Source organism: Eriocheir sinensis, chromosome 10 (assembly GCF_024679095.1).
Source record: "Eriocheir sinensis breed Jianghai 21 chromosome 10, ASM2467909v1, whole genome shotgun sequence".
In the NCBI taxonomy this organism is placed as follows: Eukaryota; Metazoa; Arthropoda; class Malacostraca; order Decapoda; family Varunidae; genus Eriocheir; species Eriocheir sinensis.
This window is the reverse complement of record NC_066518.1, coordinates 16,090,450-16,118,254: the sequence shown is the minus strand read 5'-3', so window position 1 is coordinate 16,118,254 and position 27,805 is coordinate 16,090,450. Positions and strand designations below refer to the sequence as shown.

Genomic DNA, 27,805 nt, shown 5'->3' with positions numbered 1-27,805 from the left:
TGTGTGGATGGCTTCCCTTCTCCCAGCCACAAGTGAAACGGAAATCTGATCCCTTCGGTAATGACCTTTGACCTGACATGATTAACCCGACCTCGCACGCACCACCGCCCACTGCCCCTGCGTTTTATTTCCTGTTGGTTGTCTCTGGGTTACGAGGGCATGGATGGGGGGACACGGGGGAGGTTTATGGGAGGGGCGAGGGGGGTAGGTGGCGTATGTACGTAGGGGTGGATAAGGGACGGACAGACAGACAGACAGACAGACAGACAGTGACAGACAGACAGTTGTGTATTTGAGTCACATAAAACTGTAATTTAGACACACGACACACTTACGAACACACACACGAACACACACACGAACACGCACACACGAACACGCACACGAATACACACACACATACACACAAAGAGGAGCTGAAGGGAAGGAAGACAAGGAGAAAGGGAAGGAGGATTCTTTTTCCGTGCATTTCCGAGTCGATAGTTTCCGCTGTTGACCGAGAGGAAGTCACGAAAGTCAGATTGGAGGACTCAGCTTAATCAAACGTGAAGCGAGGGACGGAGACGACCTCTTCCTTATTACCGGCGACTCTTCATTGCCGAACTTTGAAGGATCACCGAAATTAGGCGGACATATTTTACTGGAAAAGTTAAATTCGCGTCGGGCCGATCAGCATAAATGAATGGGTAGGATGTTGATTTTTTTTCTAATTCATATTTTTTTCTGGTCTCAGGTCAAATTAAGAAAGGTTGAAAATATTAATTGATCCCCAATACACAATCTGGCCAAAAGAAGAAAACGAGGCCATATATATATATATATATATATATATATATATATATATATATATATATATATATATATATATATATATATATATATATATATATATATATATATATATTCTATTTTCTCTCCTAGATCTTGCATTACCCCGGTGCACAGGGCCAATGTGAGATTTGAGTTACCACACCTTCCCCAGGTTTCCCCAAGCAAATGTGACGGAGATGAGCACCGCGGCCACGCACAACCATGGCGTATGCCCCAACTTAACCTTAGCGTACTCCAAGGTCTCCGGTTGATCAAGTTTTCTTATAACGAAGGGGTATGGCCTGTGTATAATTTATTTTATTTTAATAATATCGAGTTCATTTTGCTTAAAGAAGATTGTGAATCCGGGGAAGAGGGTTAGAAGGGGTAGGAAGGTGCATGTGTGGGGACGTGCTGCTTGCTTTCTGGCTGCTGCTGTGCCTGAGTTCGCTTCGGCTTAGGAAGACCGGGAGGAGGATGGGCCGGAGTGAGAGACGAGAAGAGGCGTGGGCGTTCTAGTTCTCTTTGGCAGTTGTTGTGGCTTAGTTCCTTTCGCTTGAACAAAGACGCGATGCCCGAAATGAGGGTTGCAGGTTAAGGAAGGCGAAGGCTTGGACGTTTGCCCTTTGTCTTTTTCGAATCAAGAAGAATGCGAGACGAAGTTGAAGATGACAAAGGTCTGCTGGTTCTCTTTGGCCGCTTGTGTGCCCAAGCTCCATTCAGGGACGAGGGTATTGGGGTCAGGAGGACGAGGGTGTGTCGGTCGGTATTGCTCTTAAGTCTATTTCGTATAAAGAATAAAGCGAGACAAAGGTGGAGGAGGGAAAGGCTTGCTTGTTGATATCTTTGGTTGTTGCTCCTCGTCCCCGCCGAGACACTGAACCACTCGACCATTACCTTCTCCCTCGGGCAAACATTTATTGTACGTGAGCCTCGAGAGAGTAGGGGACGCGAGGACCTTGTTTGCCTTCGGCCTGACGTCACCGCGGCGTCTCATCTCCCCTTGGGTTGCTCGGCTGGAAAGTGACCCCGACCCCTCCAGAAGACGATAAGAGAGGATGCTGGTGAATCAGCTTGCTCTTTGTCTTTGAAAATCTTGACCTGCAGAGTCCTTTTATTACACTCAAGTTGGAATATACTGCCATGTGTTCGCTTATCTCAATGAGTTGTTGAAGCGCGAGTAGAGACAACGCCGTGACGGTTGAACAGCAAATATTTTCATATTTTCCGTGCCGGCCATGAGAAGGTCTAACAAGAACTCGGTTGAGACAAAAAAAGAACTACGTAAAGAATGGAACATTTCCGGACGCCCTTGAGGAGACCGAGGTATTGGCCCGGGCCACGCCGCCACTCACGCCCGGCCGCAGGCATTGAGAGTCTCTTTCCCTTGGTGCTAACGAGGCCTATTCAGCGGGCCGCAGAGTGTGTCCGGTCGAGGTTCACGATGCCTTTGGACCTCGAGGACAGGTCAAGTTCCATTGTTCTCCGCGGAGCCGAGTGTGTCCCGCAAACATGAGGACTGGAGAGTCTCCATTTGGGTACATTGAGGGGGAGATGCCGCGCCGCGTGTTCTGTGGCGACGAGGCTCAATGCTCGCTAAACTTTTAACGAATTTGCGAGTTGTCTTGCTATACATCTTGCCTTGGCTTATATTTCACCCATATCCAAAACTAGAATATACGTATAAGACAGTACATACCCTTAGTTCAAGAAAGCTTCAAGAGGAAAGTGGATTTTCTTAATGCGTCTTAGGAAAGAATTAAACAAAAGATAAGGTTTACTTTTAAATATCGTAGATGAGGTAACAGATTACTTACCCATTAGTGGGTAAATTCTACTTGTTATTCCTTTTTCAGGTTGTTATCAGTACAGTGTATGAGACTCAGGCTTGTTAAACCTGAGGACGAAGGAGAAAGAAACAGAGACGCCAGTTCCTCTAATGGCGACCCGTTATTTCCACTCCACCCCGGAAGGCAGCCGTCGCCTCACTCTATCTCAGCCATTTGTCCCCAGACGCCAGTAGCGGCCGCAGCTTTGTTCTCTTTTGTTCGCCTTTTAGCGGATGGCGTCGGGATGATTTGTGACCCCGGTAACATCCCCTCGACCCGAAATGCTTCTTCGAGTCCTCCACCATGTAGATTTTAAGAATGAAAATGTTGATTTTGGGGTGAAAATACTGATTTTTGGGGCAAAATCATGTTCTATAGGGCTTCTGAGTCGCTAGAACGAATGAGCACAATGCACCAAACTGGCAGGTGCATCGTTACAGTACTGACGACACTTGTGTACTTAAGGCGCGTGGGCATCAGGGCGAGGCAGAGGCTCACAAGGCCAGCGCGGCGCCGCCTCCCGGCCGGTTTTATCTGTTTATCAGCGCCACTCTTGTTCCTGGGAAGTCTTCGCCGCCCCGCCTCGTCCACGGACATTAGACGAGGCTCATAAATCCCATATCTGGCGCCACGAGGACTTGTTTCACACGTCCGGGGCTGTTGCGTCGACTTGTTCTTTGAGGGTTCCGTTTGTCTGATTGTCAGTGAGTAAAACGTAGCATTGATGTGTTAAAGTGGTGTGGGGTTAAGGGTTTTGGTAAAGGTTAAAAGGAACCTTATGATAGCCTTTGCTGGACTCGTATGTACAGGGTTCCCTTCATCTGGTTGTCAACAAGTATTAGTATGGTGAATTAGTGTGCGCTGGGGTTTTGTTATGGGCTAAAAGAGGTCTCATTTTCATCTCTGCTGGACGTGTTGTATACCAAGGCAACATATTTTTAGGTCGTCAGCGCATAGCCTAAATAATGAATACGATGTGATATTATTATTAATGCGATTAATACGACTTTGTGCATGCAAATTTATATTTCTGCACCCCTTCTTTTCCATAACTTTTTTTTGTATTCCTCAAGGCGGAATCAAATTATATCATTGTTATTATTATTATTACATTATTATTATCATTATTATTATTATTATTATTATTATTATTATTATTATTATGATTATGATTATTATTATTATCATTATATCTGTAAATGTCATTTTTTACTGTTAATCTGACGATTTGCACACTCACCATTATGTCCCTTTGTCATGTATAAGTGTTTCGTTGATTATTTGTCGCTGAAGGTTTCATTAGTTGCTGTTGGACTTTAGAAAACTGTGATAAGGATGTTTATAGTTTAAAGCCGAAGGCCAGGGACTGTGAAGAAGGGACAAATCCTGTTGATGTCATATTGTCTGCCTGGCGACCTCGCACGCACGCACGCACACACACACACACACACACACACACACACACACACACACACACACACACACACACACACACACACAGTGCCAAAGGAGGTTATTAATTTTCTCATGGTCTCCGCCGGACCAGCAGCACACCGGTACAAAGGATGTTTGAGAATATTGGTAAGCTGTGACAACCCATAATCTGCCGACGCGAGCCGCCATTTAAACCCCGTTAAGGAATACGCCCAAAGGAAGAATATCGGAACTTATTAAATTAAGAGGCTCATCGATCGTGTGTGTGGTAACAGAACAAAGGATCTCATGAGCGTTTCATTTTCAAGGCGACAAAACTATTAATCTTCATGTCATTAGGAATTTATTGAATGTGAAAGACTCTTTTCTTCTCATTTAGCTCTGTCCTCCCTAACGCTTGTTCCTCCTCGCTCTTCTCTAGTAATCCCTTACCCCCTTCCTTTCCTTGCTCGTGTCACTCCTTCCTCTCTCCACTTCTCCAGTTTTTCCACCTCACTTATCCATGGACGTCAATGTGTGTGCGTGTGTGTGTGTGTGTGTGTGTGTGTGTGTGTGTGTTTTCACGCTTGTTTGTTTTCACTCTCCAGAATTTTCCTAAGATAACCTTCAAAACCTAAGAAAATTGTTTTGTGTAAGATGTACCTGACTGAAAGATATCTGAAGGGGACTTGGTTTGCCACCACCACCACCACCGAGAACGTTATAATATATAGATTATGTCTCTCGCACGCCCTTCCTCCCACCCTCCCACAGACCCTAACCTGTCTCAGCGCCTCATCAACCCGCTACTTCATTGCCAACCGGCGGCTAATGAGGCTGGAGGCGACTGGCAGGTATGAGTATTTAGAGCTGAACCCGGCGCCACGAGAGGAATTCAGTTTGCGCCTCTTCTCATAAAGTGCGGTTTTAGAGGCGTGGAGAGGCTGGCGTGTCCTCTCCCGCTGAGATAAAATACGGATCAGATTCAGGGGTATATTACGAAACTTTCATTAACATCTGTCTTTTCAATATCGCAGTTTTGCTCTCTAAGGCAAACTAAGAATGAGTTGCCGTTGTTGTTTCTGAGGATGGCAGTATGCTGGAACTCTCATTAGTATCCTGTCTTTTATTACCACATCCTTGCCTCATTGATGAAGTCCACATTCTTTCTGGAGAGGCAAGACAAATGTCACCAAACAACTGCGATTTTATATTTGGAGGTTAAGGATGTGTATGTACCTTCATTATCATCTTGTCTACTAGTGTATCTACCCTAATAAAAAAATGCTACTGGTTATCAGTGCATTGCGCTTTTATCAGTAATATACAGTCTTGTTTTCTCTTTATTCTTCCACCTTTTCCCTTAACGATAAAATGTCTACATCTGTTTTCAACGTGTTCAGACGTCCAAATAAATTCCCTCGCCGTGACCCGTGTCGGCATGCAGCACTACAAGACTCCTTGAACATTTCAACGAGCGGCAGAAGCAAAAGGAAAACTCACCTCAATCTCTTCTAGTGGCGGAAAACCGTTAAAGGCAGAGAGGCCGGACTGCTGCCTCAAAAACGGAGGTGGTACGTTGGAGGTCATCGCGGGAAAAAAAAAGTTAGATTGGGTTTTGCAGATGAGCTGACGAGGTTTTTCGTGATTTGAAAAGGGTGAGTGTGAGTGCGTGTTGGCCGCCGAACAGCGCTTCCTCCGTCTGAATTATTGACCGACTTACAAGCAGGAGGAGACGCCTGACCCCAGTTGGCAGGGCGCTGCTGACGTTTCCGACGCTCCCTGAATACCCGCTGATACTGCTGAGCTGTTGCCTCTTTGTTACCCACCCCTCGTTTCTCTTCTTTTCTCCGACTTTTTGAGTCACTTTTCCCTAACTGCATTTTTGTGGCAGCTTTCCAGATGACGTTACATATATTCAGCGAAACATATAAACTAGTTCGTTAAATTATTAATTGTCACCTGTACCTCATCGTGTTCGTCGCCAGCTTGCTTCTACTTTTTATTTTTTTTGTTGTCTGGCAGAGACTTACTTATCTTATCGAGGCTATGTGTGTGTTCTCCCCCTTGCAGCCCGTCCTCTCCCCCTAACTTGGCTCTTCTCCCATTTTAAAGCTTTTTTTCCATCTTCTCTCTCTCTCTCTCTTCTCTCTCTCTCTCTCTCTCTCTCTCTCTCTCTCCCTCCACTCTTTCTCTCTTCTATTTTTATTTCCTCTCTCTCTCTCTCTCTCTCTCTCTCTCTCTCTCTCTCTCTCTCTCTCTCTCTCTCTCTCTCTCTCTCTCTCTCTCTCTCTCTCTCTCTCTCTCTCTCTATCTCTCTCTCTCTCTCTCTCTCTCTCTCTCTCTCTCTCTCTCTCTCTCTCTCTCTCTCACTCTCTCTCTCTCTCTCTCTCTCTCTCTCTCTCTCTCTCTCTCTCTCTCTCTCTCTCTCTCTCTCTCTCTCTCTCTCTCTCTCTCATTTCTGTTGTTGCAGAATGTTGGCCATTGAGACAAACAGGGGATGTCCATACCTTCCCTTTCGGGAGACTAATCTCCCCCTCTCTCTCATAGATTATTATTTTTGTGTGTGTGTGTTTTCTTTCAGAGTGGGGTTGGCGTGAATAAATGTTTTAGTCAGCATATAGGGCAGGACTGGGTGGCGCGGGGGTGTTACAGGCTGCAGGGGTGGTGAGAGGCGATGGTGAAATAAATTAAAAGTGAAATGGATGAGGGATGAGAGAAAGGGAGAGCGAAAAGCGGAAGTTACGTAGAGAGTAGGCGAGGCGCGGCGAACAGAGCGGGTTTAGGTTTTGAGGGACCCAGAAGTGAATGGGAACTGGGATGATATTAAAACTGAAGGACAAGGAAAATGAATGGGTAGTGAGGAGTGAGACAGTTCCCATGTGTGAGAGGACGGGCAAAAGTTAAAAGTACAAGGCACGGGATTAGATTTTAAGGCACAAATACCTGCTCCTGCGTACAAACACTGACCAGAGAGGAATGGTGCTGTATACCAGTAACTTCTTCCAAAACGTTACCTCTAAGAAGCTGTAAGAAGAATGTACAGATGGCCGCGTACGTCGAAGAGTCAGCGGGCTAAATCATGAGCCTCAAAACAGCGGCAATGATTAACTGTCGCCATCATTCACGTGTAGCGAAAGAGAGGGAAAAAGGGAGACAATCCATCAGGCGAGCTCCTTCGCCTGTCGCTCATGGTAGAGAGAGAGAGAGAGAGAGAGAGAGAGAGAGAGAGAGAGAGAGAGAGAGAGAGAGAGAGAGAGAGAGAGAAGAAATAAAAGAAAAGGATAAAAAGGCACAGACACAGAAGCAAGTAAAAAAATGTATTTATTAAAAATAGAAACTGGCAGAAACAGACATTTAATAAGAATCTAACCTCAATAGTCCACCATTATTAAATCATCTCAGTCTGCGTCGCCCCCCACACCTCGTGCTTAGCGACCGACCACTCGAGGGACACAAGCCTCGTCGCCGACACACACAGAAGCGGAAATCCTGACTAATGCCTCGCCCTCAACCTTTTGTGTTCCGGCAGGGACAGAGGGCAGCGGTGTGGGAGGGAGAGTGAGAGGGAGTGAGGGAGGGAGGCGGCATTAGTGAGAAGCGTAGGGAGTGAGTGAAGGGCAAGAACTTAGATTGGGTGTGTGTATGACCTTGTGGGTGTGTTGCTGCTGTGATGTTAATATGTATTTTGTACCTAAGCTGAGAGTTTACAATTGCTTAAATGTGTGGGTGTGGGTGTGTGGGTGAGTGAGGGAGTGTGGAGGGGGTTGTGGGGGGAATGGAGTAAGATGTTGCTATCTCGTGACCTGCCCCCACAAGGTCCGACTCAGGCTCTGTGACCTCAAAACTTAATCTGTTCTCCAGAATTCTAGTTATTGCTCTCTCACCGACAACATCAACGACAGCAACTACAATAACAACAACAACGTGGATTCGGCGAAAAAGGAGACTGACCTGTTTGTACAAAAAAGCTGAATGAGAAGTTCTGTGATACGTCCTCCACCTGCATGCCCCTCCTCATTCCTGTGTCCTATTTCCTCTACCGTATACAGTATTTCGTGTTTCCTCCGCCTCTCAGCCTTCCGCCACGTCTCCCGTTTACCTACTTTATTTCTTATACTTCTTTTCATGACGGAGGCGCTGCAGGGGCTACCGGAAGGACCTTTCTCATTTCACAGCTTCTCATCGGAGATCAATTCTCGTTAGGTTGATAAAAAATAATCATAATAAAAGTTATTTTATGACTTAAAATTATGATATGTCGATGTTCATGTTGAAGCTGGTGACTCTACAGTAATGTGCATTATGTTGATATTCATGTCGAGACCATTGATGTTTGTGATATATGCTGATATTCTTGAAAAAAAAAAAATCTCTGTGCTATACCTGTTGATGTGAATTCACGCGCATTTTGTCGATATTCGTGCTGAAATTGTTGATAGTCGTGTTAGTTCTGCGATTCAATAATACTCGTCATGTTTTCACGTATACATGTGCTGCTGTCTATTCACACACACACACACACACACACACACACACACACACACACACACACACTTTTATTTCGTTGGGTGTGGCGGTAGCTCAGATTTAAAGTTCTACGTCCCTCAAAACCCAGCCCCGCTCTGCTCGCCTCGCCTCGCCTATACTCTCTGCGTAACTTCCGCTTTTCACCCTCCATCTCTCTTTTTTCCTCATCCATCTCACTTTTAATTTATCTCACCATCGCCTCTCACCACCCGTGCTGCCTGTAACACCCACGCCCCACCAACCCCTTCCCCGCCTGCTGACTAAAGCATTTATTCACACCAACTCCATAGTGAAAGAAAACTCTTGAAGAATTAATGAATCTTAAGGATGGTCGGCAAATAGCAGGAAACTTTTGGAGAAAAAATACAGCCGAGTGGAAAGTTTGTTTCAGGAACATTGATTTTGCAAGTCTTCCCTCGGCTAACTCTACGGGTCATAAAAAAGTACGTTGGGTCACTATTATAAATAGTCCTGCATGACGGAACCAAACATTGCAGGAGGAAAAGTGTTATGGTTTCATATAATTTACAGATGAATTTTACATTTTCGCAAGATTAATGCGGCCCGAGTGTATATCCGGTCGATAATGCCTGGAGCATTACTCATGTGTTTCCGATTTCCATGTATACGTGCAAAGCTTTGGATATCGCAGTGGTGGCGGCTGCGGCGGTGGTAGGGTCGGGCTGTGGGGGACAAGGGAATGAGCCCAGTGTTGTATGTGTGATGGTGGTTGTGATATCGGTGGTGGTGTTATAGACTATAGATGGTGTAGGACTGTAGGCCGTAGGGAAAGCGAGTCTATTAACGTGTGTGATAATGTTTGTTGCAGTAACGGGGGTGCTGGTGGTGATGTAAGGGATACGAGATTGAGTCCAGTGATGTATTTGTTGGTGATTGTGGTAGTAGTGGTGATAATGCTGCTGGTGTACTGTGGTGGACGCGAGAGGAGCACAGTGATATATGAGCTTAGCGGCGCGTAGCTGCCTGCTTCTGTGTATCTGACCGGTGCCGCCGTGTCCGGAGAGGCTCACCAGCCAGCGCACAACGAGAGCTTTTGTGTCCCCTGAGCCACTGTCCCACATACGGTCGTAGATGGAAATGCGGAGGAGGAGGTGGAGAGGAGGGATGTAGATTCAAGGGCTGTTGAAAGCGACTGCTACACCCCTCCCAAGCACACTCCACACCACGCTTCTGTCCAGGACAATTCTGCACCTCGTCATTCCTGGTATCACTGTCCAGCGCCTCCGTTTATTCACAAACGTCGGCCACCACCACCACCAAGGTCGCCACCGCACGCCGTCTCATTCATATACAAGAAAGCAGTTACCCACCAGATCAATACATAATTTTCATGTTGCAGCTTTTTACTGTAGTGTAATGCTATAATACTGGAATTTCTTCACAATTTTAACCTCGAATTAAATGTTTTACAGAGACTTTCACTCACTTTACTGCTATCAGGAGGAATGAGGCAAAAACATAAACAACCTATGAACTCTACTCAACTTATTCATGCACTACCTGTGAAACACACACACACACACACACACACACACACACACACACACACACACACACACACACACACACACACTTTTATTTCACCTTATAAGTCGCCCGTCCAAGCAACCAGCAAAGCTTCCTCCTCCTCCACTTCAGCTCCAGTCCTCCTCCTCCACCTCTTCCTCCTCCTTATCCTCTTCCTCCTCCTCTTCATTATGTCCATTCCCTAGTAAATATCTCTCGCGCAGCCGCCAGTAAACACAAGACGGCTTCATAAAGCGAGCGTCTTCTGGGAAAAAATATTCTACGGCTTTTTCTTCTGCTCCTCGTCTTCTCGAGGCTTCCGTCCTCGCGTGGCGGCGGCGGCGAACTCTCGGTTTTGTGGCGCGAACTCCGCGATTCAGAGGAAGTCATAATAAGCAAGGATGAGAGGTCTGATGAGCCGAGAGTCTGCAGGAGGGGAAGGTAGTCCTGAGTCCCTTACGGGCACTTTTTCTTTCTTCATAGTGTACGAGGGGAAGAGAGGATGTGTTTGTGATGTATCTCGTCCGTCACCCAAAGAATTCCCTTCTTGGACGTTTTTCTCATTTAGAGTCACTCAGGAGCTCGGTCTTCTTTCTTTTTACACTGACAGGAAAGGTGAGATGGAGGTGATGGATGTGTGATGTTTGCTCGTCCTCAGCGCAAAGTAGTTCCTTCCTCCCCACCTTTTCCCTTTATCGTCCTTTTCTTTCGTAGGAATAAGGAAAAGCGAAGTGGAAGTTGTGTATATATACGTACGTGCGTTACCTCTTCTACCTCACCTGTGTCCGTTGCCTCCTCTCTTATACTCTTCTCTATTTTATTTTACCAGGGCTGGAAAACAGGTGATGTAGGTGGTGCATATGTATAATGCATTTATGCCCACTCTTTCTCGTCTTTTTCTCTCAGGGGGATGAGGGAAGGGAACACTTTAGTGATGTACGAATGTGTGCTGTTTCCTGTCTTCATCCCACTCCATTCCTCCCTCTCTAATCAATTTCCGTCTTTTCTTTCCCAGGGACATCAAAAAGGAAAGGTGGAACCGACGCACATAAACTACCTCCTTCATCACACCCTAAACTGTCCCTCGTCTCTTATCGGGTCTCGTTTGCATCGCCCACTTCACAACCGCCCCGAGAGAGGCAATACCTGATGCCCCTCACTCTGCTGCATGAGTGGCTGGTAATCGACCGTTAGGTTCGTCGGGCTGAGCGGGAAGGGGTGAGTGTTATGGTGTTGTCTGTTTGCCTATAACTTCCTACCTCACTTCTTGGTCTTCCTTGAGCTGATGACCGGGCCGTGGCGGGGATCAGCCGGGTGTGCTGGGCGTAATGTAGCATTGTGGTGTGTTGTACTGCGTTTATTTTTCGTATGTGAAGGCGTCAAGACCTCTCTGATATTTCTTGGTATTTCTTCATGTCTCGGGCATTATTCATTATTATGTATGGTCATCATCTTACAAGAAAAAGAAACATCTGCATATATATATATATATATATATATATATATATATATATATATATATATATATATATATATATATATATATATATATATATATATATATATATATATATATATATATATATATATATATATATATATATATATATATATATATATATATATATATATATATATATATATATATATATATATATATATATATATATAATCATATATATATTAATATATATATTCATATATATATATATATATATATATATATATATATATATATATATGAATATATATATGAATATATATATGAATATATATATATGTATATATATATATATATATATATATATATATATATATATATATATATATATATATATATATATATATATATATATATATATATAGAGAGAGAGATAGAGAGAGAGAGAGAGAGAGAGAGAGAGAGAGAGAGAGAGAGAGAGAGAGAGAGAGAGAGAGAGAGAGAGAGAGAGAGAGAGAGAGAGAGAGAATGTTTTCGGAAAGGCAATTCATAATGAGTTGTGTATAGGTCAAAATATATTAATTTTATTCGGTTTTAGAATCTTTGTTTCCTCAGGGCACAAACGTTACCGCTAACTAGCGTGATGTGATAAATTTAGATGCTTGAAGCTCCCTCAATCCTATGAACCCTAAAACTTCCCTTTTCGACCGTATTTTGCCTTTATTTGATCCTATCATTCCCATTCTCTTACCCTCCCTCCCTCTCCGTCACTCCCCCATTAAACCTCACAGAGCAACAACCCGAGGACGAGGCTCGGATGACGCTTAGTGACGCGCTACGGCTTTCTTAGGACGGAGTGAGGGCAGGGCAGGGGACTGACGGGGAGACCGGGGAGAGTGGCGAGGCTCAGTGACGCTCAGTAACGCCCTGTGGTCTTCTCAAGGGCGGGGTAAGGGGAGGGGGAAGGAGGGGGAGAAACAAAGGGGCAGGATAAAGTGGAGGAGAAGTTGTAGGTGAGCGGCCAGTGCCAAGGCAGGGCAGGGCAGGGCAATGCAGGGCAGGGCAGGACAATGCAGGGCAGGGCAGGCCGGTCGACGGCACCGCCTGGCTCAGTTTTCTTGTTCTTGAAAAACTCGTCGTAGGAAAGTGTGTATATCAGTCTCTTTTCTGTGATGGTAACTGACGGTAACTCGTTGCTAATACTTATCATCAGCAACTTCCAGTGATATTAGTTGCAGCAGCAGCAACAGTAGTATTAGTAGTAGTAGTAGTAGTAGTAGTAGTAGTAGTAGTAGTAGTAGTAGTAGCAGTCATAGCCTAATAGTAGTAATTGAAAAAATAGTAGTAGTTAGAAGACGAAGTAAAAGATGAAAATGATGAAGAGAAGAAAAATAAAAAAATGGAATCAGTATGGTACTAAAAACATATTAAGATCTACGCACCACCATTAAACATGAAAGAGCAAGGCATAAATAAATGAACTTTTCGCTCTCGCAAGGCTTCCCAAAGCCAACGCAATACACTTCAAAAGAAACACGTCCACATAATGGCGACGAGAAACAGGCGAACATTATTGCTGTGCCGCGACACTTGTGGTATTTCGGTTCTGCCTCGCTGCTGCAGGATTAAAGAAGGAATTAAAAGACTGGAGCCGCGGGGGAGAGGGGGGTGAGGGGGACAGGAGTGTTTGAGGCGCCGGATTGGTGGTTCATGATCGCCGCTGCTGTGAAGAGGCTCAAAGTTACGTTCTATTGAAGTTTAATAGTCTATACATGCAAGCTTTGATGTGTGTGTGTGGGTGTTGGTGTGGGTGTGGGTGTGTTTGCCTTCGCTAGTGCGAGCATTTCAAGTATTTCCTATACCTTTTCTATTATTTACATTCCCATAGTTATTTGCCACCATATTTGTATACCTCTCAACGCACCAGCCTTGCATACAGTATGAGGGTGTGGGTGTGAGATGGACGTAATACTTGTAGTAACCTTCCGGACAGGGATGAGGGGCTGGGTTGTGAGGGTTGGTGTGGGAAACAAAACGGCCGTCTATCTATATTGATGTGAAAGATATTTCATGTAACTTTAATGTATGACGAGATGACCCAAGAAGAAGACGAAGGTCTAGGGGAAGAAAATTTTCAAGAAATCTATTAAGAGCCTTTGCTGCATCTCTCAGATGGTTGTTAATGGCCGTGGTAGCTGTGCCTGCGGGTATAACTATTTCTTATAATTGTAACTGAAAGTGTCTTTTTTCAGAATTTCCTTCTTATGCTCTTCTACCCCATCGCTTTTTGCACTTCTCGCCTCTCCCTTCCAACCACTACGTACACTTTTCCACCATTCGTACATTACCTGCGTACCTTCGTGCACGTATATCCTGCCTACCTGCCTGTCTCCTTACCAATGCCTCCAACCTGCCTACATGTCTGTGTCTGTATGATTATACCTATCCGCCTGCCTGCTTACCTATACTTGTACGCAAAGTGTGTGCTTGTGTTTGCTTGTCTGTCTGTATGAATGTATGTTTCCCCATATGACTTGTATGTTGGGGCTGAGACAAATACAGGCCATGTTTGCCACCATGTCCCAGCCGGCAGTGTTCAGGTAAGCAAAAAGAAATTGTGAAGCCGTGAGCCACTTACTTCAAGGTTACCTTTCTATCTTTTCCTCCCAACAACTTTTTACTCTCCTCCCCCTCTTACATTCCATCGTTTTTTACAGATCTCTCCCTCCCCTCTCCCTCCTAACCACTACGCACACTTCTCCCCATATCTCCCCCCCCCCCGCTTCCACCCCATCGATTTTTACACTTCTCTCGCCCACCTCTCACGCGCAACCAATACGCTCATTTCTCCCCTCTCTTACCTCCTTCATCCACCCCATCGCATCTCACTCTCCCCACACTCTCCTTTATCTTTCCTTCCCCGCAGCCTCCCTACTCATCTTCCTCCCCCGCCTTTCACTGATCCGTCACCTCTCCCCTTCCCCTCTCTCCCAAATCCCTCTCACTTTCTTCTCTCCTCTTCTCGTCTCCTTTTTCCACTGCTTCTTACAACTCTACCTCTTCTTACTTCGTCTCCCAACCGCTTATCGCTGATATGACATCTTCTCCTCCTTTCCATCACTCCCCCAAATATTTTCCACCCTCTTTTCCTCCTCCAAACTTCCTCTCGCCCCCTTCCCCCCAGTCATTTCTCACAGCCATCTCCCCAATGTCTCCTGTTTTCACCACGGCTCATGGAACACTAACTGTGTGTGAAACGGAATAAAAAACGTTATTTATATTCACATCAGCATAGGAGAGGTAAATCTGTAGGCACACGAAATCCGTCCAATCATGTATCCATCTCTGGGTCAGTGTAGTTTAATTCGAGTAATAAAATACAGTCAGCTTGTTGCTCGTTATCAAGCTGCAGCTTCCGGTGAGGGTCGTTACTGTAGGGATTCGGCTTCGCTAATTTGATGACGCAAATGGCGGGAATCGCATGGGAGGAAATACGGACCGGCAGTTTGAACACTGGCAGCGAGAATGAAAGGAGAATGAGTTTCCGCGATTTCGCGAGAGCTAATTGCGTGAGGGGATGCGAGTGTTGCTGCGCCTCGAGCGTGTGTGTTTGTGGGGCGAGTGTGTGTACGCGGTGGGTGTTTGTATCGTGCGAGTGTGTGTTTGTGTGGCGTTTTTGTGTACGCGGTGAGTGTTTGTATTGTGCGAGTGTGTGTTTGTGGGGCGAGTGTGTGTACACGGTGAGTGTTTGTATTGTGCGAGTGTGTGTTTGTGGGGCGAGTGTGTGTACGCGGTGAGTGTTTGTATTGTGCGAGTGTGTGTTTGTGGGGCGTTTGTGTGTACACGGGGGGGGGGAGGTTTGTATCGTGTGAGGGGGTGTTTGTGAGGCGAGTGTGTATACGCGGTGAGTGTTTGTATCGTGCGAGTGTGTTTGTTTGTGGGGCAAGTGTGTGTACGCTACACGGGGAGTGTGTGTATTGTGCGAGTATGTGACGAATGTCTGGTTGATGAGATTGAACGATACAAGGTCAGGTCAGGTTAGGTAAGTAAATCGATGGTGTCAAGTGACCTACATACGGAAGAGTGACGTGATAGTCTCTCTCTCTCTCTCTCTCTCTCTCTCTCTCTCTCTCTCTCTCTCTCTCTCTCTCTCTCTCTCTCTCTCTCTCTCTCTCTCTCTCTCTCTCTCTCTCTCTCTCTCTCTCCTTGTGGAATGCATGTTTAGATGGCCTTAATAAGATAGATAACCATAAATTTCCATCCTTCACCCTCCAACCCCATAATAAAGCGAAATGATAAACAATGACCCATATTCAAGACAGATAACCGTAGATTCATCCTCACTTCCATTCACCGTATAGTCTCTCCTTGCTGATGATGAATGCATTTACGAAGACAGAGAACATTTTGCTAGCCGCCCCTCCCATCCCCTCATCCTTTGGCTCTGTGTGATAATTATGATGGTGATGATGTTCTGCCCTAAATACCCTCCTTTTCTACCGTGCCCTAACCCCCTTCCCTGCCCCTCTTCCCTCCCTTCTTCACTAACCATCCCTGCTGTCCTCGCTCCTACTATCTCCTTTTGCCTATACAAGTAGCTACGGTTTGAATATGTAAAAAAAAGGAAAATGTGGGTGATGTGCGTTGTCTTTTACACCACAACCTTTCCTGCCTCCCTCCCTCCTTCCCTGCCTCGCTCCCTCCCTCCTTCCCTACCTACCTCTATATTTCTCTCTATTTGCAAGTAGCTGTGGTCAGGTTTAATTAAAAGGGAAAGAAAGAAGGGGTGAGAGGGTGATTTATTTATTTTCCTGTTCCTCCTCTTCCTCCTCCACTACCACTACTACTAATTCTCTTCCTCCTCTTTACACCGTTCTCTGTATAGACACTGCACAGGCACCTGGCCCACGACCTACATGCAACAGATTGTCCCTAATTAAATTGTGTGTGTGTGTGTGTGTGTGTGTGTGTGTGTGTGTGTGTGTGTGTGTGTGTGTGTGTGTGTGTGTGTGTGTGTGTGTTCTGCTTTCACTGTTTTGTTTATCATACAGAGGCGATGTCATAGTTACCGGGCCAGTGTTTACCCAGTATTGTTCCGTTCCATGAGATACTGTTTGCCTGCTTGCCTTGACCACTCTTTGTGCGCCGCCCTTTGTTCTTGTGGCAGATTAAAACTTCTACGGGCAAGTCGCTATAGCTTCTGCATACTTAAGAACTACTGTCTGTATCCTGCGTCTGCAGTGAGTATCAAGAGTTTATAATGAGGGATTCAGATCCTAAGAGAATTATCTATATCCTCTCCGTAAAACTGATGAATATCTGTCTTGGTCACATGTCAGCTGAGTGGGGTAGGAGTTTATCACGAAGGATCAGCGGCTGTGGTTGTTTATTTCTTTCTTTGGTGAGCCTTGTGCAGTGTTTATTTTTCTTCTTTTGGTGTCTTCTCGTTGGCCTTTGAAGCTCCAGTGTTATAAATAGGGAAGCTTCCGTTGCGACGTGGTTTCAATCGTCCCTGTCCGCTCCGTTCCACCTGTGTGGCGGGGGCTGAGTGGCTCTGCATTTAATATTTGGATTAGGGGGCGTGGCTCATTCAGGGGCGTCATTAAGCCGCCTCACCTAGCCGCCGCGCACCCCTCGCTGGACGCTATCACACAAAGGAACACAAAGGAAGAACAAACAACAGCAGACCTGCTGGTCCTTACGAGGCTGTTTGTGACGAGCTACACATATATCTAATCAAAGGTGGAGGATGAAGGACAGCAAAGGCGAAGGCTCCTCCCCACCCTCCAGCCAAAGCTGGCAGAAAAGGAAAAAGAACCATGCAGCATGGAAAAACTGCATGGAAATTATGTAGGAAAGAGGAAAGAACTACCATTACTGCTACCACTAAACGGGCGATAAAAGCGGACAAGGACACCAGTATTCAAAAGAACTTAACGTTATTACGACAATGAGTAATATCTTAGTTGCTGGTTGGATTCAAAATACTTGTCTAATCTATTTTTGAAGGCCGTAACTGTTGTACTATCAACGATATCACAGGGTAGAGAGTTCCAAACATTAACAACTCGATTGAAGAAGAAGTGTTTAGCTTCGTACGACGAGAATCTTTTACCACTTATCTTCAAATTGTGATTTCTTCTTGTTCTGTTTGATCGATCAATTTAATCTTCCGCATTAATATCACTGAATCCTTTAAACATTTTAAACACGTCTATTAGATCGCCTCGCATTCTTTGTTTTGATAGGCTGAATAAATTTACTTCTTTAAGCCTTTGTTTATATGATAAATTTCTCAACCTAGGAATCATCTTTGTTACTCTTCGTTGAACCCGTTCCAACTTTTCTATGTCTTTTCTGTAATATGGAGACCAAAACTGTACACAGTACTCTAGATGGGGTCGAACCAACGAATTATACAGTTTTAATATTACTTTTTCCGATTTATTATTAATCCGATCAGGCCAACCAATTTGTTTCCAGTTTTAACTACCTCTGAACAATGCTGACCGGGCTTTAAATCGCTTGATATAGTGATTCCAAGATCCTTTTCTTTACTTACTGCAGAAAGTTGTTGTCCATTCATTACGTACCGAACGCGATTGTTATTTTTTCCGATGTTTAACACTTTACATTTGTCAACGTTAAATTTCATTTGCCATTGATTGACCCAACGCGCAAGTCGATCTAGATCTTCGTCGAGTGTCGCAATTACTTTACTAGCAATTTTTGTGCCATCAGCAAATTTTGATACTTTGCAAGTGAGCCCATCATCGATATCATTAACATAAATTAAGAAGAGCATGGAACCAAACACTGATCCTTGACGTACGCCGCTTCTGACATCGAGCCGGTTAGATGTTACACCGTTTAGAACTTCTCTCTGTTTCCGCTCAGAGAGCCAGTCCACAAGCCAACTGTGAATGTTACCCGAGATACCGTGCGCCAATAGTTTGCTGAGAAATGCCTTTTGAAAATCCAGATATATGATATCTACTGATCTGCTTTCATCGAACACCTCAAAAATATAATGAAAAAATCAAGTAAGTTAGTTAAACACGAACGTTTACTACGGAAGCCATGTTGCGAATAATTTATTATATTATTTTCGTCGAAGAATTTCACCATATTGTCGCGAATGATAGTCTCCATTAACTTACAAATAATTGATGTCAGGCTAATTGGTCGATACTTTCCTGGATGAGACTTGTCCCCCTTTTTGAAAATTGGTGTGACATTTGCTAGTTTCCAATCCGACGGAACTTTTCCAGCTGTTAAAGATTTATTGAATATGATGGAGAGCGGTTTACAAATTTGATGTTTGATTTCTTTTAAGACCCTAGGGGTAATTTTGTCTGGACCAGGAGCTTTGCTTACTTTAATCTTTTCAGTTGTGCGTAAAATGTCACTTTCTACGATGAGCACGCCACTTAACATCTTTTCGGTCCTTCTAACCTCCGGCGGTTAAGGTGATAAACAATCTTCGTCGGTAAATACGGATGCGAAAAAGTTATTTAGGATTGTAGCCATTTCATTTTCGTCGTTCGTGTGGTTACCATTATCATTAGCAAGCGGTCCGATACCACAAGTGAGTGACTTTTTATTATTTACATAGCTAAAAAATTCTTTAGGATTAGATTTACTCGTTTCCGCTATATATTCTTCAAGATTTTTCTTGCTTCGTTTTATTAATTTCTTGGTTCCGCGGCGAATTCTGTCCAACTCTAGTTTGTCAGCCTCCCTCTGATTTGATATGTATCTACTGTATACGCGTTTTTTAAGAGATAGGCTATTTTGAATTTCGTTATTCCACCATTTAGGTTTCTTCTTAAAAGCTGAACGTCTGTTACGATAGGGTGCGCATATGCTTATGGCATTGTTCAATATTGTGGTGAAGGCCCCCCAAGATTTATCAATATCTGTTTCCGCCGAGATTTCAGTCCAGTCAGAATTATTTAAAATTGATCGGAGTCTTACGAAATTCGCTCTCTGATAATCAGGCACCTTTTCATTACTAGGAGTTACTTTAATTTCTTTCATATTGATGCTGAATGTGATTGTTCGGTGATCGCTAGAACTAAAAATTGGACCAACATTTACTTTGTTAACTAGATCAGCTCTCGTTGAAAAGATAAGGTCAAGTATATTATTTTCCCGAGTCGGTTCTTGAACGTGTTGATGTAAATCACTTTCTAGTAAATTTGTGTACAGGTCGAGCCCTGTATGACAGTTAAACGGCTCACCCCATCTTTTCACTGCCCCTACCGCCAGCTTAATCAGAACAAAAGGGTGTGAATATCTGCGCCGGGGTCCCCTTGACACGTTCTTGGCCTGGCATGGTTAGGTAAACTCGCCTGCTCGTACAAAGGCTCTAGTTTAAGTATTACTCAGAAAACTGAGCCGTGGAATGAAAATGAAATTGTAAAAATATGTGTAAAGTTTATTTCATATTCTGACTTTTCAGAGTATCTTTTTTTATAAGTGTCTATTGGCATGGTGTGTACGAAATGACGACTGTATACGACCTCATGCACCATATAGGAATGAGTGTTAGGATCGAAAACAAGATCGAGACAGAGGCGGTGCGAGGGTGTTCTACAGGCTCTTGGTGACGGAGGAGGAGTCTTGTATTCAGCCAGACAAAGAGGGGGGAAGGGAAGGGGGGGAAGGAGGGAGAGTAACGCTGACTGATGCTGTTTACCGTCCCGCTCATGTGGACTGAGTGTTTTGTTGCCCAGCGGATGACTTTGAAATGCAAGTCTCTCTCTCTCTCTCTTTCTCTCTCTCTCTCTCTCTCTCTCTCTCTCTCTCTTAATTAATACCAAGATATTTTTAAGGCCGCCAAGAGATGCATTACCCTGTGGTAGTTAAGGTGCCGACACAACCTTGATTCCCCGCCGTCGTCTGTGTTTGTGTGGGTCCGCTTGAGAGGGACAAAGGCGTGACGTCACCCTTCGTGTTGGCGTTGAGAGCCGGTGTTGAGGGGTGGAAGGACGGTGCGATTAGTCTGTAGATGAAGTGTTTTAAGTTGCAGGGTAAAAAACAGGAGAAAACGCTTTTGTATTTCCGTGGCAGTTCAAAGATGTGTATGTATGTGTGTGTGCGGTGTGTGTGTTGGGGGGGGAAGGTGGTGAGCTTGGTAATGGTGGTGATGCTGGTGATGATAGTACTGGTGATATTACTTCTTTTTATATTGGAGATGGTGGTGATATCAGCTGATTTAATGATGATGACACTGTTGCCCGCGGTGTTGACTATGGAAATATTGTTGTTACTGATTGTGGTGGATGTGACAGGTGGTGGTGGTGGTGACAGTGGTGAGGGCGAGTGGTGATGGTGGTGAGGGTAGAGACAGCAAGTACTTATGATTGAAAAGGTGATGATAAGTGGAGCAGTAATTGTGGTAGTGGTGGTGGTGAGGGTAGAGACAGCAAGTACTTATGATTGAAAAGGTGATGATAAGTGGAGCAGTAATTGTGGTAGTGGTGGTGGTGGTGACAGTGGTGAAGGTGAGTGGTGGTGGTGGTGGGGGTAGAGACAGCAAGTACTTATGATTGAAAAGGTGATGATAAGTGGAGCAATAATTGTGGTGGTGTTGGTGGTGGCATTAGTGGGGAGAACAAGGTTTTAGTGGTAGTGGTGGTGGTGGTGATAAGAGTGGCGATGGTGGTGGTGGTGGTGGTGGTGAAAATGGAAAAGTTGTGGAGGGAGTGACGGTGGTAGTGTATTTAAGTGGCGGTGACGACGGTAGTGGAAGTGGTTGTGAAGTTAGTGGGTGTGGAGATGGTTAACGGTTAGTGGTAGTTATGGCAAATTTATAAGTGCTGTATATAAATGGTGGTGGTGATGATGGTGGTGGTGGCGGCGGCGGCAGGAAAGAGAAGTGATGGAGATGGATGGCACCAATAACTCTCAGGGTGAGGGAGAGTAACTCGCCTTTTCGAAAATCATATGACGAAAAATTAAGTCTTTTGTTCGCCATTTGCCACACTTTCCTTTTCTATCCTTCCTGCAGAAAAGCTTCCCTGCCCTTCCTTTTTTTTCTTTATATTCTCTTCCTTTCTCTTCCCTTCCCTTTCTATTCCATCCCCTCCTATACCCTTCCCTTCCCTTCCCATCCATTGCCTTGCTTTTACATATTTCCTTTTCTTTTTCCTTTCCCTTCCTTTTTATTCTTTTCCTTCTCTTCCATTTCCATCACTTTCATTCCCTTCCTTTCTCTTCCCTTCCCTTTCTATTCCATCCCCTCCTATACCCTTCCCTTCCCTTCCCATTCATTGCCTTGCTTTTACATGTTTCCTTTTCTTTTTCCTTTCCCTTCCTTTTTATTCTTTTCCTTCTCTTCCATTTCCATCACTTTCATTCCCTTCCTTTTCCTTTCCTTCTCTTATCCCCACTGTCCTTTCTTTTTCTTCCTTTTCCTTCTACCTTTCCCTTCCCATCTCATTCTCTCCCCTCTCTTCCTTGCCCTTTTCCCTTCACACCCCATCACTTTCCTTTCCTTTCCTTCCCTTCCCCCAACTTCTCTTCATATTCCTTCATTCCATTTTGCCTCATTTCCCGTCACTTCTATTCATTGTTATTCCCTACTCTTCCATTTACTTACTTCCCCTACCATCCTTTCACTCGAATTTAATTTTTTTCCCATTAATTGTTTTTCCTTCTCCATTCCATGTCATTAATACCCTTTGTTTTCCTTCCCTTCCTTTCCTCTAAAGTTGATTTCCCGTCCATTCATTCTTTCCTCTCCTCCCTTCATATTTCTTTACTTCTCTCTACTACAATCCATTTCCTCTTCATTCCCTTCATCTCGTCCCTCCTCCAAAACTCGCCTTCTTTCCCTTCCCCTCCTCCTCTCCTACATTCCTCTCCTTTCTGTTCCCTTTTCGCTCCCCCCTTCCCTCCCTCTCCTCCGCTTCCCGTCACCCCTATCTGTTCTCACTTTATATTCTTTTTCCGTCTACCTCACTTTCCTCTCTCCCTCTCTCTACCACGAGGCCATTTATCTCCTTTTTATACATTTTTTTAAGTGTAATCATAATTGGTATATTTCACTTACTTTTTGTGTAGTTAATCTTGATAGCGGTCTTTTTCTCTACCAAGGATTTATTGCACTCTAAACAAAAAGAGAAACGTACCCAAGACCCACGAGATTGATGGATAGATGAATAGATAGATAGATAGTGAGTGAGTGAGTGAGTGAATAAGTATGTGTGTGTGTGTGTGTGTGTGTGTGTGTGTGTGTGTGTGTGTGTGTGATCTTATATTACTTTTTTCCCTTTGTCTTGTACGCAATATCCTTCGTGCCTCCCTCCCTCCTCCCCCCCTTCCCCCCCCCCCTCCTCCCCCCCCTCACTGGCGCGACGTGTCTTCCCCGCCTCCCTCACCTTTGTATCATTTCCTTGGCGTCCACACCTCTACTCTTCCTCTTCAATGTTTTCTTCCTATTTTCTAGTATTTCTCTTTTCCATTATTCATTTTTCATCCCTTCGTTGCTTTCGTGTCTTAACTCACTTCCTTCCTTGTCATCTTTCTTTTTTTTTATTCGGTGCTTCTAGTCTTCCACCTCAACGGGTTTTTTTTTCCGGTATTTCTTTCATCCATTTTTCTTTTCTTCTTCTTCCGTTGCATCATCGTTTCGCTCCCTTGTTTCCTTGCCATCCTCCTTCCTCCTTTGCTTGTTTTCCCTTTACGTTATCTTCTTTTGTAGCACTTATCTCCTTCACTTTTCTTTCTTCACTGTGTTTTCTTTCCTACTCCATCACTTGTATTCTTTTCCTTACTCTCCTCCTTCCTCTCTTTTCTCTCCTTCACCACGTTAGCTCCTCATCCCTCTTTACTTGTTGGCTGTTTCCTTACCTCCTGCGTCATATTTCTTTTCCTTTCACAAATTTATCTCATTCTTTTCTTTCTCCTTCCTTTTCCCTCATTTGTTTTCTCCTCCTCTTATCTTTCCTCTCGTTTTTTTTCTCTCTCCTTCAGTTGAATTATCTTTCCTCACCATCCTCTCACTTCTTTTTATTTACATTCATTATTTTTTCTCCACTTATCATTCCATTTTTCCTCTTTCTTTAATAAATTTATCTTTCCTCACTTCCTACCTCTAATCTTTCATCTCGTTTCTCTCTCTCGTTTGTTTATACTTCTTCCAATCCCATCCTTCTGTCTGTCCTTCCCTTTTCTTCTCCCCCAAAGTCAGCTCAAACACGCCTCCATAATAGTAGCAACCGACTGGAGCGCCGCCACACCTTTCGGGGAGCTTTCAGGTAAACTCATTAGCGCCCGCATTACCTTAAGTGGCCCTCGCTGCTGCAGGCCCAAGGCGCTTCAGACCCGCCGGAAGGAAGACAGGGGGCGAAAGTTAAGGAGAGGAGAACGTGGGGGAGGAACGAGAAAGGAAGGGAAGGAGGGTGGAGGGAATGGACAAAAGTTGAGTAAAGGAGGGACAGAGGGAGGAAAGATAAAGGAGGATGGACAGAAGGGTTAGGGAGGAAACTTTAAAGTACCTTTAAAGTACAAAGGGATGGGAGGGAGAAAGTGGGAGGACCAGGGGGGGGGGGGGGGGTAAGGATGAAAGGGCAAAAGTTACGAAGAAAGAGATGAGTAGGAATAGAGTGGAGGGGAGAAGAGAAAGGGAGAGAAAGAATGAAAAGAAGTGGATATAGGGAAGATGATGAATGAGTCAGAATTGAAGGGGGTGAATGGGTTAGTATAGAAATGCTGTGATCACACATCTGCGATTTCGCTCTGCGACGGTTGGCGATTTTGAAAATGCTCGAAATCGTGGGAGCATCGCTATTGTGTCTGCGAGTTTCCCTCTGTTTCAACTCACAGCAACATGGCGAGGGAGGGTCGCTCGCCTATACGCACACGAGGGCGACAGGCGAGGGGACGTCGAGGTGAATCGTGCGTGAATGCGCGCGACTGTACGCAGAGGAGCCCAATTTTGAAAATAACCCGTTGCGACGGATCGCGATGAACGCAGGGCCTGGCGACTATGCGCAACCGCCCCTCGTCTAGCCGCTCGACGACGCTCGACGTCGCACGCATGGTCGAGAAAATGTCGAGGGCGCGTCGCTGTACGACCCATAATAGGCGAGCAATATCGCGCTCTCTCTACCATCCATCCCCACACATATATATATATATATATATATATATATATATATATATATATATATATATATATATATATATATATATATATATATATATATATATATATATATATATACACACACACACACACACACACACACACACACACACACACACTAACCAGAAATTAATCTTGGCACCCTGCATATCCCGACGCTCTAACGCTAAGGTTATTATTTCGGCTGATCAACCTTATAGGTTTTCAATATGGTAAAATAATCCCCATCTGGCAACGCCAGTTGCTTGTGTCGATTCAGATTTGATAGTCGGTTAGTAACGAACACCCAGTGCTTCAAGTAAGTAGTAGCCCGTGCTACCCTCCCTTGCTGTCGCTGATATTGCTTTATTGTTTCTTGCTTCTAATTTAGCAGTTCTTAACCTGGGGGTCGTGATCTCCTGGGAACAAAGTAAGTTGTTTTGAGGAATATTGGATTTTATTCGTATGGTGTAAGGTTTTCTGCATGTTATACCGTATCTACAACTTCTGTAATAAATTGTAAGTGGAAAGAGTTTTACAGTCTGTAATAACTTGCTAACAAGCTAATGAAGTAGTCAAGAGAAATACATTATAATTTTACTGTGTACTCTAGCTAATAATTTTACTGTGTACACTAGCTTATAATTTTGCATTTTGTTAAACCAGGCTATTATTTTGCATTTAGGAATACTATTCTATTATTTTGTATTCATGAACACTAAGCTATTATTTAGCAGTTAGGAATAATATGCTATTATTATAAATTCATGAATACTAGGCTAGTATTTTGCAGGTGGGCAGGGTAGTGGCGTGTGGCAGGACAGTGTGAGTGCGGGCAAGCCTCGCTCGCCTACGGTTTTTCACACTCTCCCGCTCGCTCGCTGCCATCTCGCTCTCCGAAGCAGCGTCGCTGCCATACGCACGATGTACAAAGTCGCTCGCATATACGCTCGCATACACCGCGACTCCTTGCGTTTGACGAGGGTATGCGAGCGCATACTGCGATGGTCTCTCGCTTAACTGTGCGAATAATCATGCGATTTGGCCAATATCGCAGACTTCTGCGAACTTTTTGAACATTTCAAAATGTTCGCGCGACGGGCCGGCACCCGCAAGTCGTGCGAACCTTACCGCGCGACTATTGCGACTAATCGCAGGGGCGTCGCTACGATGTCGAGCGCATATGCCGATTTCGGAAATTTTCAAAATCGCCAACCGTCGCAGAGCGAAATCGCGGATGTGTGATCCCAGCATAAGGCTGAGGGATAGGAATGTGTGTGTGGGTGGGCGAGGGGGCTAAGGGGAAGGGTATGAGAGGAAGGCTGAAGGGGAGAGAGGAGGAGAGAAGGTCTTGGAAGAGGGTCAAGTCGGCTATGTTGGAGTGTGATTCTCTTAAACTTGTCTGAGGTTTCCACGGCGGCGACAGGAGGCAAAAAAGTGACGGCCGTAGAGGAGGAGAAAGATGGCGAAAAAAAAGTAGTCGAAGAACGAAAGAACAGTAAGAAGGAAGACAAAAAGGAAGGAGGAGGAGGAAATTAGTGTTTATTCTCCTCACTTCTACTCTCTCCCTTCTATTAAAATCAATTTGGATGTTAAAAAAGAAAGTGGTAGTGGAGGTGTTAGATTTCACTATTTCCTTGTCTGTTTTTGCTGATGATGAGGACGAAGGGGGTAGGAGGAGGAGAAGGAGGAGGAGGAGGAGGAGGAGGAGGAGGAGGATTAGGCTTAAGAAGGGAAGGAAGAGGAGGGTTGGGAGCGAAAAAAAAAATTAAAAAAAGGGGAAGAAGAGGAAGTGAAGATATATTTTGAGAGCAAAAAAAGTATATAACAAAAAGAATAAGAATGATCAGGTATGAAGTTTTTAGATGCAAGTAGACAGATCTAATACTGTTATTCTTTGGCCCTCTACGCCCCCCCCCACCCCCCCCACCCACCCACCCATCGAATTTCTCCTTCTCCTCCTCTTCTTCCTCCTCCTCCTCCTGGTTTCCTCTCTCTGCTTCATATCTTCCCCTTATAATTCCATCACCGGCCATTCATACTTTCCCATCCTCTGCCTTCGTTCATTCCTTCCCCCTCACATCGCTCCCGTGCCTCCACGCAAACTATTTCCTCCGTGTCTTCATTTTCCCAATCTTCCGTTGCTCGATTCTTCTCTCCCCTGGAATATATTTTTTTTCTCCCTTGTATTTCTCTCTCTCTCTCTCTCTCTCTCTCTCTCTCTCTCTCTCTCTCTCCCCCCCCCCATCCCCACCCCAAAGCATACATACACTTTCCCAGCCATTTTTAACATTTCTTTCGCTGTATATTGTCAACAACACTTTATGGTTTAGTGGACCCTCCCCTCCCACCCCTCATTTCTCCCTCCTGGTAATACAGCATCTCCCCTCACGCTCCCCTCATTGCAATTTACTCACTCTCCACCCCTCCTCCCGCTCCCCGCCTTCCCCTCATCCTTCCTACCGAATCACCCCCTCCAGTCTCGTCTCATACATCCATGTTAGGATGCAAAAATTTGGCCTCGGCTGCCTCGCCGAAGTGATTGAAGTTTGCTAAGCTACCCACTTAAGGCCGTGTCATCCGGCGATATTTGCGTCGTTAGGTGGCGTGGGGGGCATTAATTTGCTTTTTCACCTCCCCCCTCTCTCTCTCTCTCTCTCTCTCTCTCTCTCTCTCTCTCTCTCTCTCTCTCTCTCTCTCGTCGCCTCTTCTTTCTATTTAGACACGGCATTACACGACCAATCTTTTTGTTTTGTCTGTGTCTCCATTTTCATTCACTTAGCCTTCCTCGCCTCCCTTCGTCCCTACCTCCCTCCTTCCTGCCTCCCTCCGCGTCTCTCTCCCTTACCTCCCATCGTCCCTCCCTCCTTCCTTTAAAATCTTACCGTGTTCAATCTGTCACAAGCCTTTTCCTCTCTCATAATCACCGCTTATCTTCTTTCTAATCACTCTTCTCTCATCTCCCTCTACCTTTCAGCTCTCCTTCCCTAACTCACTCCATCACCTTTCTCCCCCTCCTCTTACTGTCTCTCTGTTCCCCCCATGCCCACTGACTATCTCCCTCTCATCCTCTGTCACATACATAAACCGTATCACCTCTCTCCCCATCTCTCGCTCTCT

General features: G+C 44.8%; 1 long non-coding RNA gene across 1 annotated transcript in view; it reads left to right on the top strand.

Annotated features, from left to right (window-relative positions):
- The window catches only part of LOC126996648 (uncharacterized), a 177,405-nt gene that overhangs the window by 104,524 nt on the left and 45,076 nt on the right, over nt 1-27,805 (top strand). Inside the window, exon 4 of the long non-coding RNA XR_007751323.1 lies at nt 11,125-11,327. This is a non-coding gene — a long non-coding RNA (uncharacterized LOC126996648). The remainder of the gene's footprint in view (nt 1-11,124; nt 11,328-27,805) is intronic.